Source organism: Monodelphis domestica, chromosome 2 (genome assembly GCF_027887165.1).
Source record: "Monodelphis domestica isolate mMonDom1 chromosome 2, mMonDom1.pri, whole genome shotgun sequence".
In the NCBI taxonomy this organism is placed as follows: Eukaryota; Metazoa; Chordata; class Mammalia; order Didelphimorphia; family Didelphidae; genus Monodelphis; species Monodelphis domestica.
In genome coordinates, this window is record NC_077228.1 from 523,317,637 (window position 1) to 523,336,171 (window position 18,535).

General features: G+C 43.2%; 1 protein-coding gene across 2 annotated transcripts in view; it reads left to right on the top strand.

Annotated features, from left to right (window-relative positions):
• Nucleotides 1–10,424: 10,424 nt before the first annotated feature.
• SRRM3 (serine/arginine repetitive matrix 3) overlaps nucleotides 10,425–18,535 on the top strand; it is a 110,364-nt gene continuing 102,253 nt past the window's right edge. The window contains exon 1 of one of the 2 annotated variants that reach the window (XM_056819795.1): nucleotides 10,425–10,693. The gene's annotated coding sequence lies outside the window, so the exon portion shown is untranslated. The remainder of the gene's footprint in view (nucleotides 10,694–18,535) is intronic. The other variant, XM_007485990.2, reaches the window with a different exon arrangement.

The window sequence follows — 18,535 nt, forward strand, 5'->3', positions numbered from 1 at the left end:
CCAGCCGTCAGCAGCCGGCATGCCCGGCCTTTGGCTCACTAGCTAGCTCGATCCTGGTGGGCCTGGCAGCTGCAGCCCAGGCAGCCCTTCCCCCTCCACCCTTTGTTCTCCAGGCCTGCCTAGGCCAGCCCGAGGGGGGAGGGGCGGGGAGCCCAGGTGAGGACTTGAGCTGGGGTGAGGGGAGGGGGCTGGGAAGAGGCAGCCCAGCCGGAAGGTCGGCTCCGGCCCCGCCCCTCCCTGCCCCTCCCCACCCGAGCTGAGTGTCAGCTTAGATCTTGGGTGGGGCGGCGGTGAGCCGGGGTTCCAGAGACCAGAGAGGCAAAAGAATTCAAGTCTTGGTGGAGTGACTTAAACTGGAAATGGGAGCCGCTAGGGCAGAGTGGGCAGAGGGATGTCTGGACCAAGGGGGAGCCATTGATTTCTGAACTGACCTCCCCCCCCCAACGGGATTTAGCCTTTATTTGGAACCCCCATAGCCAACATTAAGGAGCAGCTCCAAGGCCAGCTGTGGATAGAATCTTCTTTCCGAGTTCAAATCTGGCCTCAGACACTTCCTGGCTGTGTGACTCTGGGCAAATTATTTAAACCGGTTTGCCTCAGTTTGTTCATCTGTAAAAATGAGCTAGAGAAGGAAATGGCAAAACGCTTTAGAATCTCTTCCAAGAAAACCCCAAATAGGGTCTTGAAGAGTCAGATACGACTGAACAACAACATCCCTCATTAAGCCCCAGTCCTTGGCATTAATTTTCCTAAAATGCAATCCTGGCCATGTCAGGCCCATGCCAAAAAATTCCAGAGGCTTCATCTCCATGCAAGGATCAACTACAAACCTCTCTCTCTGTCTCTCTCTCTCTCTCTCTCTCTCTCTCTCTCTCTCTCTCTCTCTCTCTCTCTCTCTCTCTCTCTCTCTCTTCTTCCCTCTCTCCCTCTTTCCCTCCTTCTCTCTCTCTGTCTGTCTGTCTGTCTGTCTCCTTCCCTGCCTGTCTCTCTCCTTGTCTCTGCCTGTTCACCTCCCTGTCTCTGTCTCTCTGTCTTGGTCTCTCTATCTCATATATATATATATTGTATAAAGATGTATGCCCCCCCCCCAATGTGAGCTCTTTGAAGACAGAGATTATTTTTGTCTCTCTTTGAATCCCAGTACTTAACACTGTGCCTGGCAAACAGTAGCCGTTGAATAAATGTTTGTTGATTTGTTGAGTCTGAAGATCATTGAATGTTTTTTGCAACCTAATCCTAATTTTTCCAGTCATGTGTTCCAATTTCCAGCCATGTTGGTCTGCTTGCTTTTTCTCACATATGATACTTCATCTCCCTTCTCAGGCCTTTGTCTTGGCTGTCCCTTATGCCAGGAGTGCTCTACCTCCTCACTTCTCTCTCTCCAAATTCAAAGTCTGATTTCTTCTACTTTCTAATACCTCCCCCCAAAGTCTACTTTATATTTTATATCTGTTTTGTATTTACCTACCAGTATGTTACCTCCTGATAAAAGTTGTGTGCTTCCTCCCCAAAGTATTTTGTTATCCATTTTATATTTCTGTAAGTCATGTAGTCTTTGAAGAATGAGGAGAAGAGTTTAGGGATCTGAATTCTAATTCCACCTTCAGCGTTTACCTGTATGGTGTTGGGCTAATCCTTTAACTTCTCTGGACCCCAGTTTTCTCATCGGTAAAATATCTCCTAAGGGTCCCTTCCAACTCTACACTTATCTGCACATGCTGTCTTCCTTGGTTGAATGTAAGCTCTTTGAAGGCAAAATCTGTCCATTTTGCACAGGGCCTGGATCAGAGTAGCTGATTAAGCAAGGCTCAGAGATGTCCACTGATGGCCCAACCACAGCACTGAGCCCCAACATTGACAGCCCCTATGCTTGACACTGAGCCATCATCAACGAAATTGTTCCCATCCCTAGAACTTACACCCCTCCCTTCCCCCCCTCCCCCCATGTGGAAGACTTTTAGAAATTGCTTTCCAGGCTGACCCTGAGAGCCCTGTTGAAAGCTCACATTTCAGAGTCCTCCATCAAATCCCCTGCACTCTCCTTGGTCATGACCACAACAAAGAGAGCCAAAGCCTCCACAGAGCTCTGCCCCAACTTCACCAGATTCCTTGCTTTGGACTGGGTGGTTTGCTTCATATCTGAAATTCTTAAGGCCATAAGATCTCTGATTTATAGCTGGAGAAAGATTTGGCTGTTATTTTGCAGGTGAAAAAACTATGGTCCTTAAGGATCCGTAGGAGGATTTGAACCCATCTCCTCTGACTCTGAAACTACTATGGTTTCCTTACTTCACCATGATTCCTCCCTGATTTAGCCTCTCTGCATCTGTTTCCTTCTCTGTCAAATGAGAGCAGTCGGATTATACGGACCAAGATTTATCAAATTGGAATGAGGAAAATATCAGAGAAAAGCCCCTTTCTATCCTGAGAGGATTTTGCCACAGAGGCAGACCAGGCCAGTGATGCCGAGAGCAGTAAGCCTTCATTACTGGCACTCTTCAAAGGAGAACATGTCACTGGGATGGGGGGTGGGAGGGAAGATGAGGAGGGGGAAAGAGAAGAGAGTACTGGAATACATCAGGATCTCCACTGCCTGAAAGACAAAGATACAACTGGATTTCTGGACCGATCAGTGACATCCTTGATTTAGCCAATAGGTGGGTCCTGGCCTTGAACCAGATGATCTCAGAGACCACAGAGGAGGAGGAAGCCAAGTGATGATCTTAGAAGAGTTGCCTTCTGGACCCCTGACCCAGGTTATACCAGGCTTTCACTTGTCCTCCAATTTGGTGCAGGAAAACCCAGGGCTACCCAAGCTTAACAAGGGAGCTCAGATTCTGGAGAAGGTTTTATAGGGAGAGGTGGGGTCCTGCTCAAGTGGGCTGACTGGTTTCCCATCTCTTATCATAGGGCAAAGGCATGAATCATTGAGACTGCAAGGAGAATGAAAATTCTTTTTGTCTCTGTCTCCCTGTCTCTGTCTCTCTGTCTCTGTCTCTCTGTCTCTCTCTCTGTCTCTGACTCTGTCTCTGTATGGCTGTGGGTGTGGGTGTGGGTGTATTTTGGGAGAAGGAGTGTCCAGAGGTTGGGTAAGAGAAGAGGACTTGGTCTACAATTGTGGTTGCCACAGAAGGAGGGACAGGGTAAGAGGAAGTGCTGTGTATGCAAAGAATGGTGTCACTAATGGGTACTCAGTCACAAGACATGGTTTTGGACCCCAGCTCCATTGTTTATTGACTATGTGACTTGTTAAAGGAAAGGGGGAAGGGAGGGAGGTTGATGTTTCATTCATTAAAATTAATTTAACCAAATATTACTAAACAAATTTGGGTGATTATATTGATATTCAAGATTTATTTTTCAATAACGCATTTAATTTTTTAAAAAGAAAATAAATGGAATATCGACTGCATCCTGACAATAATTTTAATTAAAGATTTTTTATTGGCAGAAAGACAGCCAGAGCTGGATAGAGACAGAGAGACAGAGTAAAGGCTGGGCTGCCAAACAATTGGTTTTTTAGACTACCACACTCTGACAGGTCCTACGAAAGCAGCCTGGAAAGGCTTCAAAGAGCAGCCCAGTGATGAAGTGTATGTCTATCAGCCAGGGGCCAACCTCACTAAGTCTAGAGACATTTGGTTCCATGTTGGCTTTGGGCTGAATTTCCCAGCCATGGTAATTCTCTCTACTGAGGCAAAGAGAGATTAGATCTGTGTTGGTGGAGGGTCTACCCACGCTGAGGACATAACAGATCTCTGACATCTTGAACTGACACAGTGAAACAGAAACATTGAAAAAATGGTTATTTAATGAAGTTTATTAAATAAACTCCAGGAACTCCTTATTACCTTGGGAATAGAAAACAAACTCCTTTGGCATTCAAACACGAGCTGGCCAACTCCCTCTCTTTCCAATCTTTTTTAAAAAATAAATTAATCCCTGCCACTCACTGTATAATCTCTCTGTACTGGTCCATTTGGTATTCCCCACACATGTCGAACCATCTCCCATTTCTAAGTATTGCACCGGCTATCCCCCATACCTGGAATGCATTCTCTTATCAACACTGCCACTTGGAATCCCTGATTTCCTTAAAGACTCAGTTTAAGTGGTACCTCCTAGACAAGACATTTTCTGGTCTCTCTGGCTGCTCCAGTCTTCTCCTCCAAAGCTACTGGCCATCTATTCTGTGTATGTCATGTATGGATTCATTCATGGATAAGTTGTCTCCCCCATTAGTAAGCTCTTTGAGGGTAGGGACTGGTTTTGCTTTTCTAAAGTGGATAGAGCACCTAGTTTGGAGTCAGGAAGATCAGAGTTCAAATTCAGCCTCATATAATTATTGGGTTACTTAAACCCTCTTTTCCTCAGTTTCCTTAACTATAAAATGGGGATAACAATATCACCTACCTCCCAGAGTAATTGCATGGAACAAATGAGACAATAATTATAAAGTGCCTGATACACAGTAGATATATATAAGTGCTAGCTATTATCATTTAGGAGCAATGCCTGGCACATAGAGAGTACTTAATAGATATTTTCTGATTAATTGATTCAAAGGCAATTTGGCCATAATGACTCCTAGTCAGACAGACCTGGGTTCAAGTCCCTTCTTGAATACATATTGTCTGTGTGGCCCTGGGCATGTCATTTAAGTACTCAATGTCTCCTAGAATTTCACTAAAACTGTAAACTGCAGAACGGGATGTGGTATTCATCAGCAGGGAGATTTCTTCCCAGGAGTTTCCTTCCTGGTTGAAATCACAGATCTCATCCATGTGGGAAACACCCTCCCCTGGGTATGTGTGTGAGTTTATACATGTGTATCTCTCCTCCAGAGGGTCTTTAGACAGAAGTCTTGGAACAGGAGTCTATATATATGTATATTTCATTTATATATAGACACACATAGACATTTATTTTTGTATGTGTGTATGTAGATGCGTCATACATACATACATGTACACATATGTGTCCATGTCTGTGCATCAGCTAACTCAAGAAGAATCTGACTCAGAATGGGTCCAATATGAGAAAGGAGGGAGAAGACCCAAGAGAATGAGGAAACAGCAGCACTGAGATCCAGTGAGGGTGGGACATGGAAGAGAAGAAGAAAAAATACCACAGGGAACTCTGAGTTTTGCCCCTTGGGGCTAGTGTGAGAGAAGGAACATGAGTATTCTCAGTCTGGACTCCACTGGGCCCATGAGTCATACAAGAGGCAAACTTAAGGAGATGACTCAGTCCACAGGAACCAACTCATTCAGGTATTGACATTGTGAGAGCTGGCAATCAAAACGGTTTCATTTCTCTGGACTTTCATCAACAAATGGGGATAATAAGTCCTCCCCTGACTCACTCAAAGAGGTTTGGGGGTCCACTTAAAATTATTTTAAAGACATGGGGTCAGTGGATCTGGGTTTGAATTCCACCTCTGATTCTTGTATGACCTTGGGCAAGTCATTCAACTTGTCTAGATCTCAGTTCCCTCCTCTGTCAAATGAAGATTAAATAATCTATGGAAGCTGGATTGTGGTGCAGTGGAAAAGAAGCCCGAGGAACTGGGTTATAATCTCACCTCTGATAGTGATGACATAGGTGGTCTTAGGCAAATCATTTAACTTCTGGGGGCCTTAAATTCCTCATCTGCAAAACTATTTCTTTGTGGAGGTGAGGGGCTATGGATGTGAAACACTGCATTTACTGTAAGATTGTTGATGTGTTGGCTAACTTTGCTTCCTTTTTTATTCTTTCTTACAAGGGATGGCTCTTTGGATAAGGAATAGGAGAGATATGTTTGTAAATGAAGGCAATACAAAGATATAGGATATGCATATGTGTGTATACATATATAATATATATCTATTTTAATGAGAGAGTTAGACTAGCATTGGGAGACATGGTGGTGTTGGACACTACAAAAGTCACAATGACTTAAGTTCAAATTTTATCTCAAACTTATTAGTTATATTGACTCTGGGTAAATTACTTAATAGCTATTTACTATTATGACCCTGGATAAAAATTATTTAATCTCTATGTGACTCAGTTTCTTCATCTGCAAAACAAGGGAGTTGGACTTTCTAGTCTAACCTCCTCCAAAGTCCCTGCCAGCTCCAAACTTAAGATCCATGATACTGGGAAACTTCTTAGCTGTCTAACTATGAATGCATCATTTAATTTCTAATTGCATTATGGTCTCAGTTTGTAAATAAGGGCAGTAGATCAGATGATATTTAAAACCCTTACCATTTCTAGAGCTATGATCTCAAGATGTACATGAAAGGGATTGATTAAATCAATTGGTAGGAACTTCTCTAACATAGGACTCTCTTCTTCTTCCCCTTCTCTCCTCTTCCTTCTCCCCTTTTGTCTTTCCTCTTCCTTCTTTTTCCTTCCTTCTCTTCCCCTCCTCCCCTCCTTCTTCTTTCCTTCTTCCTCCTCCTCTTTCTTTTACCTTCCCCCACCCCATCCCCTTCCTTTTTACTCACCCTTTCTGTTGGATCTGCATCAAGAGTGTGCTGCTGATTTCTCCCTAGGTCTGAGAAACATGCTGCTTAGCTATTGATTGGTTTTCTGGGAGACTTCATTGTCTCCAGCTCTGATTAAGCAGGAGGAGCTTTGTGGCCAGCTGGCTGCTGGCTCTCCCTTGTCTGCTTTCCTGGGTTTTAGGTTATTAATATGCTGCTGGAGATCTCTTAGCTTTCTGCCCCCACCTTCAACCCCCTGAGTGCAGGGAGCTCTCAACGGAAGCGTGGGGCTGCTGTGGTGACTTCGTGTGTCTAAGACATCTCTTGGACTCTTGGGGAAGAAAGGCATCTCTGAGCCTGAGCTGTGGACCAGGTCTGAGAAGTCTCCTTCTTTGTCATTAACCCTTTCAGAGTGAAGTCCTGGCTTGAGGACTCCAGACGATATCAACAAATCAACTATCACCATTAGAGCTAGCATTTCATATGTTGAGAAGAGGCTAATTTGAACTTCTCAATAACTCTACGAAGTAGATGCTGATAAAAACACTCATTTTCTAAAGAGGAAACTGAGGTTCAGGAAGGGATAATGAGTTACCCAGGGCCACACAGCTGATAAGTATCTGAGGCAGGATTTGAAAGCAAACCTTCCTTATTTGAGAGCAAACACCAGCAACTAAATCATCTACTTGACTCCCAAATACCTTTTATTTGATACAGTTAATAAATGCTTATTGTTGTACTCCTTTGAATTTTTCATGAATAGTGTTGTAGGTTTGTCAAGGTAATTTATACTGGGAATTCCTTTCATGTGTGATTTGCATGGGTGGCAGCTATGGTCTCTTCCAGTTCTCAAATTCTTTGATTCTGAAATTCTGCAACTTGTCCAGGGTTACACAACTAGTAAGTATATGTGATAGAATTTGAACTCAGGTCTTCCTTGATTCCAAGGCTAGTGTTCTACCTACTACAAAGCCTAGCTGAATTAAGTAAAAAATTCAGTGACCAAGCTTTTATTAAGAACCTGCCATGTGCTAGGCACTGGAAATAGAGGACAGTGAAACAGCCCCTGCCCTTGAGGAATTTATATTCTTCTTCTTCTCCTTTCTTCTTCTCCTTTCTTCTTCTTCTTCTTCTTCTTCTTCTTCTTCTTCTTCTTCTTCTTCTTCTTCTCCTCCTCCTCCTCCTTTCTTCTTCTTCTTCTTCTTCTTCTTCTTCTTCTTCTTCTTCTTCTTCTTCTTCTTCTTCTTCTTCTTCTTCTTCTTCTTCTTCTTCTTCTTCTTCTTCTTCTTCTTCTTCTTCTTCTTCTTCTTCTTCTTCTTCTTCTTCTTCTTCTTCTTCTTCTTCTTCTTCTTCTTCTTCTTCTTCTTCTTCTTCTTCTTCTTCTTCTTCTTCTTCTTCTTCTTCTTCTTCTTCTTCTTCTTCTTCTTCTTCTTCTTCCCTTCTGTCTTTGAATTGGTGCTAAGTTTTGGTTCCAAGGAAGAAGGGAGGGAAGGACTGGACAATAGGGGTAAAGTGACTTGCCCAGAGTCACACAGCTAAGAAGTGTCTGAGGCCAGATTTGAACTCAAGAAGATTCCATTATTCTTAAGTATATCTCCCCCCAGGAAATCACAGCATGTCTCATGCTCTGTGTTAATATAAGAATAGCAGAATTGCCTTTTCTCTCCACCACAGATAATCTTTGCAGTTCTTCCAGAAAAAGACTTTTCTGAAGGTTGAAAGCTATAGCATATAGGGGCAGTGGCCATTTGTATTACCTTAAACAAGTTGCTTAAGGTCCTTGAACCTCAGTTTCTTCATGTGTAAAGTGGAGGATTGGACTAGATGGTCTCTGGAATCCCTTCTATATTGATATACCTATGATCTTCCTTGCCCCATCCTCCCAGATTAGACAGGCCTCAATTAGCTCTGATTTCACCTCACAAAACATTGCATGGTAATGTCATCCAGGAATTTATCCAGACCTGTAGGATCCTATTTTCAGTCTCTTGGGGGAATGAATTCCAGGAGTACATCCTCCACCAATATAAGGATAATGGCCTTTATTTGTCCTAAAATAACCTCTTTCAAGCCTCATGTAGGTCCCCCTAGTGTCACTCTTTAGGATTGGAGGAATTAATCTTGACTGTAGAATAGGAGCCAGATATTATCCTTTTCTTTATACCTCTCTGGCACCAGCTCATAGTGTTACACATAGTCAGTGACAAATGCTCATTGCATGAATGAGTGAATATTTGCCCAGAATATGTATTTCATGAGTTCCTAGACATATACTGCCATATACCAATCCCCAGCCTTGTACAGGGCACTGACAGAAAGGAGGGAGAAAAAGACCAAGTCTCTTCCCTCAGGGACCTGCAGACTTATAAGGAAGATATAGTCCCTATCCTTAGGAGGTCGTGGATATAATGGGTGGGGATGGAGAGGAAGGGCACAGTGCCACCTCTCTGAAAGCTTTGGTCTGATGGGGAGACAGATATTCAAATTAGTCTAAAATAGGAGAACCAGAATACCCACACACATGAAATTGTGTATGGGTGTTCTGGTTCTCACATTTTTATTGATAAAGAAACTGAGGTCCAGAAAAGGAAAATATATATTCAAGGTCACATAGGTAGATATCAGAACCAAGATTAGAATTCAGTCCCTCTGACTCCCTTACCCATTCATCGAGTTCAAAAGATTTGATTCCACATCAATATCTTCCATAGGTGTTGATAGGATTGGTGATAAAGGAATGCTCAGAGGGAAAGAAGGAAATTAAGTAGTCTTACTGGAAGTGGTGCCATGTGAGTTGGGGTTCCATTTGAAGAAGAGAGAACAGGGCATCTCCAGATTGCTCAGATGGATTGCATGGAAGCCTAGAAGGTCAAAAGGAGCAAGTTCATAGATTTGGATTTGGAAGAGTCCTTTGAGGCCATATAATTTTCATGCTACCTGAGCAAACTGAGACCCAGGGAAATTAAATTATTTGCCCAAGACTAAAGAGGTGGTAAGCATCAGAGGCTGGATATGCTGGCTCCAGAACCAAATTTTTCTCCACTATGCTATGTTAGGTCTCTGTTTTGTTAGTGGTGGTAGGGTAGGTATGTGGGTGGGTATTTCTCTATTAGAGTTAGGGCATATGAAAACTGAAGACTCATTTGTGGAAAGAAACCTTGCAACCAGGCTGGGAAATTTGAGAAATTAATAGTTGCCTCATGAACAGATTAGCTAGATCTTAGAGTCAATAAAGCAACTCTTCACTGACCACCTACTATGGTGCCTAGGTCTCTGTTCAGCTTTTCTATGTGATGTGTTGAAGAAGGCAGTGACAGTGAGGACAGTGCTATATAGTCCCAACAACCAGGAGTTTAAAGCAGCTGTAAAGTCCAGACATCCATAAACAAAGAGATAAATAATAGCAGCAGACTGTTTAGGGCATCTGTTGTGTGGTAACAAAGTAAGTAAAACTCACTTTGCACCTGGGAGAGAATCAGGATTTAAGTTTTTCAGAGGAAAGAGAAATCATTATGGAAAGGAATAACCAGGAAAAACTTCCGAAAGGAGATGAAACTCTCCCTTCCAGTTATAAACCAAATGATATTATCTCTGTTTGCTTTATATATATATATATATATATATGTATATATATATATATATTATATTGTTATTTATAGAAAGGAGAGAGGGAAGGAAGGAAGGAAGGAAGGAAGGAAGGAAGGAAGGAAGGAAGGAAGGAAGGAAGGAAGAAGGGAGGGAAGGAGGAAAGAGTTCCCTTATATTTTGGAGCATATAGTCAGTCTGTTACTTTCCTTAAGCTGACATTCACTATAGCAATCCTCCCCATTCTTGGCCTTTCCTTAAGCAGACACTGGATGGGAAACCTAGAGCAGTTGTTCCTCTGAGCCTGGAGATGGCAACATAGAGTCCCTTAAGTCAGTGGGAACCAGGCCTCTCTGGCAACCTCTGACGAGAGGGGGAGGAGAGAGGAGGCTGAGCTCCATGGTGATGAGCTGTCCAGCATTTCAGCAACCGGAGTCTCATAGAGAGCTGGAGGAGGAGAAGGAGGGCACAGAGCTGGGCGGGGGAGAAGAGGCAGGGAAAAGGGGGACAAGGCACTGGGCGGGGAGGCAGGTCTGTAGGGCTGAGGGAGGCAGGTAAAGAAGAGGATCAAAAGGAAGATCCAGGCATCAGCCCCCAAGCCCTGGAGAGAGGGTGGAGAAGCCCGCAGGAAGGTAAGGAACCAAGGGCTGGGGAGGGCCAGAGGGGAATAAGGGACGTCGGGAAACATTTCCTAGTAGTCCAGGAAAGGAGGAAGGATGGTTCCAGTTTGGGGCTGGCTTGGCCTGGGACTAGAAAATAGTGTTTCTGTCTTTCTGAGCATCTTTCATCTCCTTCTATGGGGCAGGATATTTACCCTGGGGCCAGAGGAGGCGGAAGAAGAAGAGGAGGTATTGGCGGTGGAGGAGGAGGAAGGGAGTGGGAAGGATTATTGGTCTGGGTGGTGTTGTGAATATGTCTATGTGTTTGTATAGGGTGGGGGTGAAGGGACTCTCTCTCCCCATGGACAAGAGGCAGCTGGGGTTTGTCTGCTCTGAAACCAGTGTAGGTTAGAAAATTTCCGGTGTGTATGTTTGTTTAGTGGAGAAGAGAGTGAGTATGTATATATCAGACTCCAAGACCCTGACTAAGGGCATAGGTGAATCCCGTGTGGCTTAATCCAACCGGGGGGAGGGGTATAGATAGGAAAGCAGGGATGAAGACACTTTAAAAGTTCCCCGGGGTAACCCCCATTTGCAGGGAGAATGCCTGCCTCCCAGAAGTGGCCCCAACTCTCTCTCTCTCTCTCTCTCTCTCTCTCTCTCTCTCTCTCTCTCTCTCTCTCTCTCTCTCTCTCTCTCTCTCACACACACACACACACACACACACACACACACACACACACACAAATAATGGGGAACTCAGCTTTTTTTCCTTCAAGATAAGCAAAAAACTCACCTGGAGGTGCTGAGTTTGAGTTGAGTTAGGGATTATTTGGTGGATCCTTACACCTCTGGGGAATTCAGGAGGATACTGAGGGCTCCTGTCCCACATGGTTGGGCCACTGCATCTGGATGACCATCGTAGCTGGCTCTGGAGAGTCAGAGAGTGTAGGGCATTCTGAGAGGGCAGACTGGGGGATAGACAAAAGAAGCTTCCCTGCTAGATTTAGTAATATTCCCATCTCCAAGTGAGGCAAGAGGGATGAGTTTTTGGTAAAGAAGCTCCTCTTCTCAGATTCCCCCCCCCCCATGCCTTTCTTAACAGATAAGAGCTGGGCTTACAAGGACTGCATCATATGCCATTCCATATACCATCCCAGGCAATAGAGGTGGGGAGTTTGGAAGGAGTAGATATGTTTCATATTCCCCTTTAACAGGAGGGGAAATAGAGTCCCCCAAGAACCCAAGAGTTCTATTCTTCCTGGACTCTTACTAGCAAAGGGATGGAGCTGCATATGGATTTAGCATCTAGGACCCCAGGTCCAAGAGAATGCACTACTAATAGAGAGTGGGGATGAGAAGAATGGCAGCAGCTACATCCAAGGACTCCACAGTCTTCCCTGGGCTTCTTTCTGGATGACTATAAATTCCCTCATCTCTTTCTATCATTGCTGGCATAGCTTCCTGGGGGACCCAAGGATGGAGAATCAGAGACTCATAGAGGTCTGTGGGGCACTGTTTTTATGCTCCCATGGGGTATAGAATCTACTGCCAACCAACAACTTTACCCTATCACCCAAACATTCTTTCTCACCAAGCTGATCATTCCCTCCACAACCTCATCCTCTTCTCTCTCCTTCATTCCTTTGATGATCTCAGTTCCTTGGGACTCTCACAGAGAGAAGAGGAAAAATTTTGGTAAAGTTAGGGGAAGGGAGTGGAAGATTTCCATCTCTCAAGGGGGCATCTTGAGGTCAAAGACCCAGGAGAGGTCCAAACTACCTCCCCAATAGAAACTTGAGCTAGATAGACTGACAAATAAGACTTAGGCAAAATATGCACCCTCCCAATTTCTTGACCTTGTTTCTTCTCTGGGGTCCTATTAATGGATAAAGCAGGCAGTGGAGCAAGAAGTGTTTTTCTTGAAGAGTAACTGAATGGGATGGGGTTGGATTTTAAGTAATAAGTGTTGAACGCATCAGTGTTTTTTATGGTTTTATTTTGGGGTTTGGTTATGTATGAATGTGCTTTTACAACAATGACCAATATGGAAGTGTGATGATAGTTTCATGTTAATAAAAATAAAGTAAAAAAAAGAGTGTTGAACAAGAGGTTGACTGTGATAGAATGGGCTTAAAAGAGAATTTGAAGCTGCTCTTCCATTCCCCAGAGGACATAAATATTCAGCTATCCAAGACGCTTTAAGTATCTTCCCTTGGGAGTAGGGGAATGAACTCAATAATTTCTCAAGGTCTCTTCTGTTCCTGAAATTCAGTGATGCCCATTTTACAGATGGAGACAGGTATATTGATGTGGGTATAGAGAGTGGGAGAACAGGGGTAAAGATGACTTCTCCAAGGTCATTTGAAGTATTGGGGGAGGGGGAAGAAAAACTGAAAATTGAACCAGTTGAAGCACCATCCCTGGAGCCAATTGGACATGGATTTAGGATTCTCTTACCCCTCCCCCCAAAAACCCAAGAGACTTGAATGTCAGAAATGACATTCTAAGTTTAGAGAACTGTATGCCCCCCAACCTGGTCTTTCCTTTCTTTTGCCTCCCCATCTGTCAGCCTCTCAACACCCAGCTGACCTCAGCAGGGGAAATACTGCTATTTCGCTCCTGGGGAGAGGGAATTGGCTCATTCCCTGAGATTGGGACAGTGTTAAAAATAGCTGTTGGTATGGCTGTATCTGGATTCTCTCATTCCCGATTTGCCCCCTTCCTCCTTTGTTGATTTCCCAAGCCTCCAGTGAGTACTAATGGTGTCTGAGGGCTATACTCTCTTCTTCTTACTCCATCACAAGATTGAACTCCAGGGACAATATGGTATGCTGGGAAAAGTTTCAATCTGAGCTCTGTTGCTATCCTGTTTGACCTTGGGCAAGTCATTTCCCTTCTGCTGATCTTCAGTTTACTCCCATAGAAAGCACTTTGATACCTTGAGTAATTCCTGGTTTTACAGTAATCCTTTCCTCAGTACTGATCCAATCCCACCTGCCAAATCTTGTTTAGGGTTGCCATGGCCAAGAAGACAGACACACTTTGTCATGGGCTTAACTTTAAACTTTTTTTTAGCTTAGCAGAACCTCCTAGGGCTAATCTAAGGTCATCTCTGTCCATGAGATATTACAGGAAGACTTTAGTGGAGGATCTATAAAATAGGCATAAGTAATACCCACTCTGTTCCCTTTTCCCAGACATTGTAAGGATCATAATATGTCAGAGCTAACAGGGATCTTGGAGACCCCTTCATTTTTATAACAAAGGAAACTGTGACCCAATGATTTGCCCAGTTTAGATAACAGAATGGATAGGAGAGAACATGTTGCAAAGTTGAATTGCAATGGGTTCTGCTGATGCTCCCCCTTGGTTTTTTACAGCCACAGTCTCTTCTAATCCGGCTTTGAGAAAAAATTTTAGTTTGATGAACCCTGTGGAGAATGAGTGCTGTTAACTGTTATTGATGGGAGAAATGGAGGTTTCAGACTAGTGACGTTAGGGATGAGAACTTCCTCCTAAACATTGGCATCAGGACCATAGCTAAGCTTTCCTAAGCCTAGGATCCTTTCCTGGTCCATTCAACTTTGATTAGTCTCTCTCACTCCTATGGGGCAAAAAACAATTGAGATTCTCTTCCAACTCAGCATCAGGCAACTATAAATGTCTTAGGACACATATTATTGTCTCCCAGTTTAGAGTCATGCTATACCAGTCATGCCCTCAACATAGACTGGATTTGTAAACTCCTTCCCATGTCTGTGACTTCTTCCTCTTCTTTTTTTCCTCCTTGCCAGGACACTAGCTGGTGATATAGCCCATGTGCTGCCATTTAGTCACTCTTCTAGTCAAACTCACTTTTCTACTATATTGACCAGTTCTTTGGTGATGAGTCTAAATGCAATGGGTTAAAAATGGTGCATGAAGACCTATGCTGAAAGGACAGTGTAAACTGAGGTTTACTCAATAGAATTGAAGGGGAGTCATAAGGACAGGCGATCTCTGTAGCCAGGCCACTTTGCCATCTCAATCCGCAGAATCATTTCTCAGGAATCTTTGGGATCCCTGAGGTCTAACATGAAAGCTGATGTTAATGCTCCCAGACATCAATTGGGGGCAATGAATAGAGTTTTGCAAGAGCTCTTCTGTGGACATCTTTCTACCCTCCTACCTCAAATATCATATATGCACAGAGAAGGAGTCTCTAACCTTGAGTTCAGATAATTTAAAGCCTTCTTACATTTCCCACTTCCTTCCCTATAAGGAGAATTCCAGAACCACCCAGAAGAGACCAAGGAGGAAGAAGTGATGATAGCAAGACTTAAGGAGACTAAAATGGCAGATCCTGTTGCTGTGGGGAGGAATGGAGAGAATGTGATGGATATGAACTTAACTGAAAAGTGCCACATTTCCAGCTGCCTGAATAGTCCACTGATACCTCAGACTCAAAGGAGAGAGAGAGTGATGTAGTGCTAGATTTGTAAATAGAGGATCTGAGTTTTGATCTTGGCTCTTCTCTTTACACTTCTGTATGAACTTAAGCATTACCTTGTTATTCTGGGTCTTAATTCCCTCATATGTAAAATGATTGAGTTGGACTAGATGACCTCCAAAAGATCCTTCCTGCTCTAAATCTCATGATTCTATAATCACAGCATGTCTCAAACTGAACTTGCCATATCCTCCCCTCTCCCATACCTCACCTTCCTCTCAGCCTCCCTATTTCTATAGAGGGGCTTCCCAGTCACTCAGGATTAGAATTCAGTCATCTCTCTTTCCTCTCTCACTATTCCTCAGATCCAATCAGATGCCAAGCTCTATTGTTTCTGTCTTTGCAACATCTCTTTCATCCATTCCTCCTTTCCATGTACCTAGCCACCATGGTTGTTTAAACTTCTCTCCTGGATTATTATAATATCCTTTTAACTGGTCTCCAAATTTCCAGTCTTTTCTCTTTCTGCTTTGTCTATATGTAGTTGCCAATATACAGGTCTGACCATGTCACTTCCTTCTTCAGTGCCCCCCTTTCCTACAGATCAAAATAAAAATTGTTTTAAGATGATCTGTTGGCATATCTCATCATCTTGATTTCTGAATATAATCCTTCCCCTTCCCACTAAGCCATCAGCTATAACCAAAAATAAATAAATAAATAAATAAAAAAGGACATTCTACAAAAACTAAGAATTTATCCACCTGACAGTATGTATAATGTTTTGCACCCTTAGTCACATACCTCTGTGAAGATGGAGAATCAGTTGTCACAAATTAAATACATCTAAAATATCACATTCTTTTTGAGGGTAAGGTTGGTTATTATAGTTATAGAGTATTTAGTTTGTTATTATATTGTTTTGGTCACTGCATATTTTTTCCCTGGTTGTGATTTTTCTCTGCATCTGTTCAAGATCTTCCTTTGATTCTTTGAATTCTTCACATCCATTGGACAAAGCATAAATTCTCAGCCTTGGCTCCTAACAGACTGACTCCTACCTTCCTTTCCCGTCTTATTCCATGATACTTACATCCTTTCCAATATTACAGTCACAGTGAGTTCAATCTCATCTGGCACTATCCTGCACCTGCATGCTTTCCCAGGCCCTTCCAAGGGTCTGAAGTAGATTTCCTCCAAAGTTCCCCTCCTTAAAATGCCTCACTTCCTTCAAGGCTTAATTCAAATGGCATGCCCTTCATAAAGGACATACGGTCCAGCCACCTAGAAGTGATCCATCCTTCCTGGGATCTCTTAAGTCATTCTGGTGGACCTCTGCTAGGAGTTTCATCATTTTCCAACTTGCATCATAGATATATCTGGGGACCTATTTTATCTCTGCACTAGTTTGTAAACTCTCTGAAAATAAGACCTATGTCCTTTTTAATTTTTGTATCTCCCAGGGCCAAGCCCCAGGCCTTGCACAAAGTAAGCACTGAATAAATATGTTTTGGATGAACAAAGGGAAGCAGGATCCTCTTGCGGGAGTGGCTAGTGTGGCTTTGGCTAGAATCTAAGTATAATTGGGCTGCCCTTGAGCTGAGGGGCTTTGAAAATGCATGCAAGGATTTCTTCTGAATCTTCCATTATTCAGAGAAAAGCAATTTTAAATCCTCCCATTCCTGGAGTAGGGGACTCCGTGCCAAGGGTGAAGGTTCAGTGATGAGGCTGGGGGCTGAATGTCTGGAATGAAGAATAGCAGTGGGGGATGGGAGTGCCACTGCTCAGTGCCAGGAATGGAGTCTCTGTTTTAAGGATGAGGATTTAGTTCTGGGGACAGGAACTCATTGAGAGAGAGATGGGAGTTCATTACTGAAAATGGGGTCTTGGTGACAAAGATGAAGGTTCAATAATGGGGATGGGGGCAGGGCTGGAGGCTCAGTATCAGGGATGTGGATTCACTTCGAAGGACAGGGGCTCAGGGTCAGGGATAAAGATGCAATATAAGGATGAGTGGCTCAACGTTAAGAATGAGGACCTTCTTCTAAGAGAAAGGATATCCTAGCATCTCTTATTTTCATTTGTTTGGCAATGAGAGGAGAAAGACAGCAATGAAGCTTTCTCTGAAGTTTTCAGTGCCTGATCCTTCATTCCTGTAATGAGGGAGCCAAGAGCTAAGTGCTAGGAGTGGAATATCAGTGATATGAGGGGAAGTTAGAGTCCAAAGATCTAGCTTTGAATTGTGGCTCTGACATTTTATATATGGGTGACCTTGAACAAGTCACTTAACTTCCCAAGATTCTCAGTTTCCTCATCTGTAAAATTAGGGGGAGAGTGGACTATAGCTCTCTTTCAGCCTTATGACAATGGAAATTCAGTGCTAGAGATAAGGTTTAGTGTCGGGGAGTGAGGAAGGACTGGAAATTTAATATCAGGAAATGTGGACTTAATGATGGGAATGGGGGCTTGATGTCAGGAACAAAAGCTCAGTGTCAGTGATGAAAGGCTCAGTGACAAGAATGGCAATTCTGTGCTGATGATGAGAGCTCAGTGACAGAGATGAGAACTTGGTGCTAGGAATTCAGGGTTTAATGTTATAAATAAGGGCTAACTTCTAGGAATGGGAGCTCAGTGATAGAGATGGGGGCTTATATCTGGGAATTCAAGGCTCAGTAATAGAAATGAGGGCTATTTGGAGGTGGAAGGGGGCTCAGTCATAGAGATGGAAGCGCAACACCAGGAATTCAGGGATCACTGATAGAAATTAGGTATCTGCTAAAGGACAGAGTCTGTACCATGGAGAGTTCAAGAACAAATTAAATCCTCAGTTAAGTTCTTCCTAGTTGATAATGGGATTCCCTCTTTGAAAAGAAAAAAAATGCAATCTAATAGAGAGGACAACAGATATGGAGTCAAAATCCTTGAATTCAGATCCTGACTTTAACACTGACTCATCAAATCTCAATACTCTCTGGTACTGGGGACAGCTAGGTGTCTCAATGGACTGAGAGCCAAGCATAGAGATGGGAGGTCTTGGGTTCAAATTTGACTTCAGCTACTTCCTAGCTGTGTAACCCTGAGCAATTCACTTAATCTCCATTATCTATCTCTTACTGTTCTGCCTTGGAACCAGTACACAGTACTTCTAAGACAGAAGGTAAGATTTGTTTTTTTTTTTAATACTCTTTGGTACTTAGAGATTAACTTCTTGCCCCAGCCAGCTGTCTTGAAAGATTTCATCTCTTTGCTTACAAAAGGGACCAGTAAGAGGGTATGGATGGTTCGATGTATCTGGTCCCCACTACTGGGAACACAGGTCAAAGTTCCATTCAACTAACCAGAGATGCCATATTCAAACCAGAAGGGGAATGAATAAAATTCTTATTGTTTCTCCACATTACTGGAGTCATCTCTCAGTGATCTCCAACATGGGATAGGGCAGA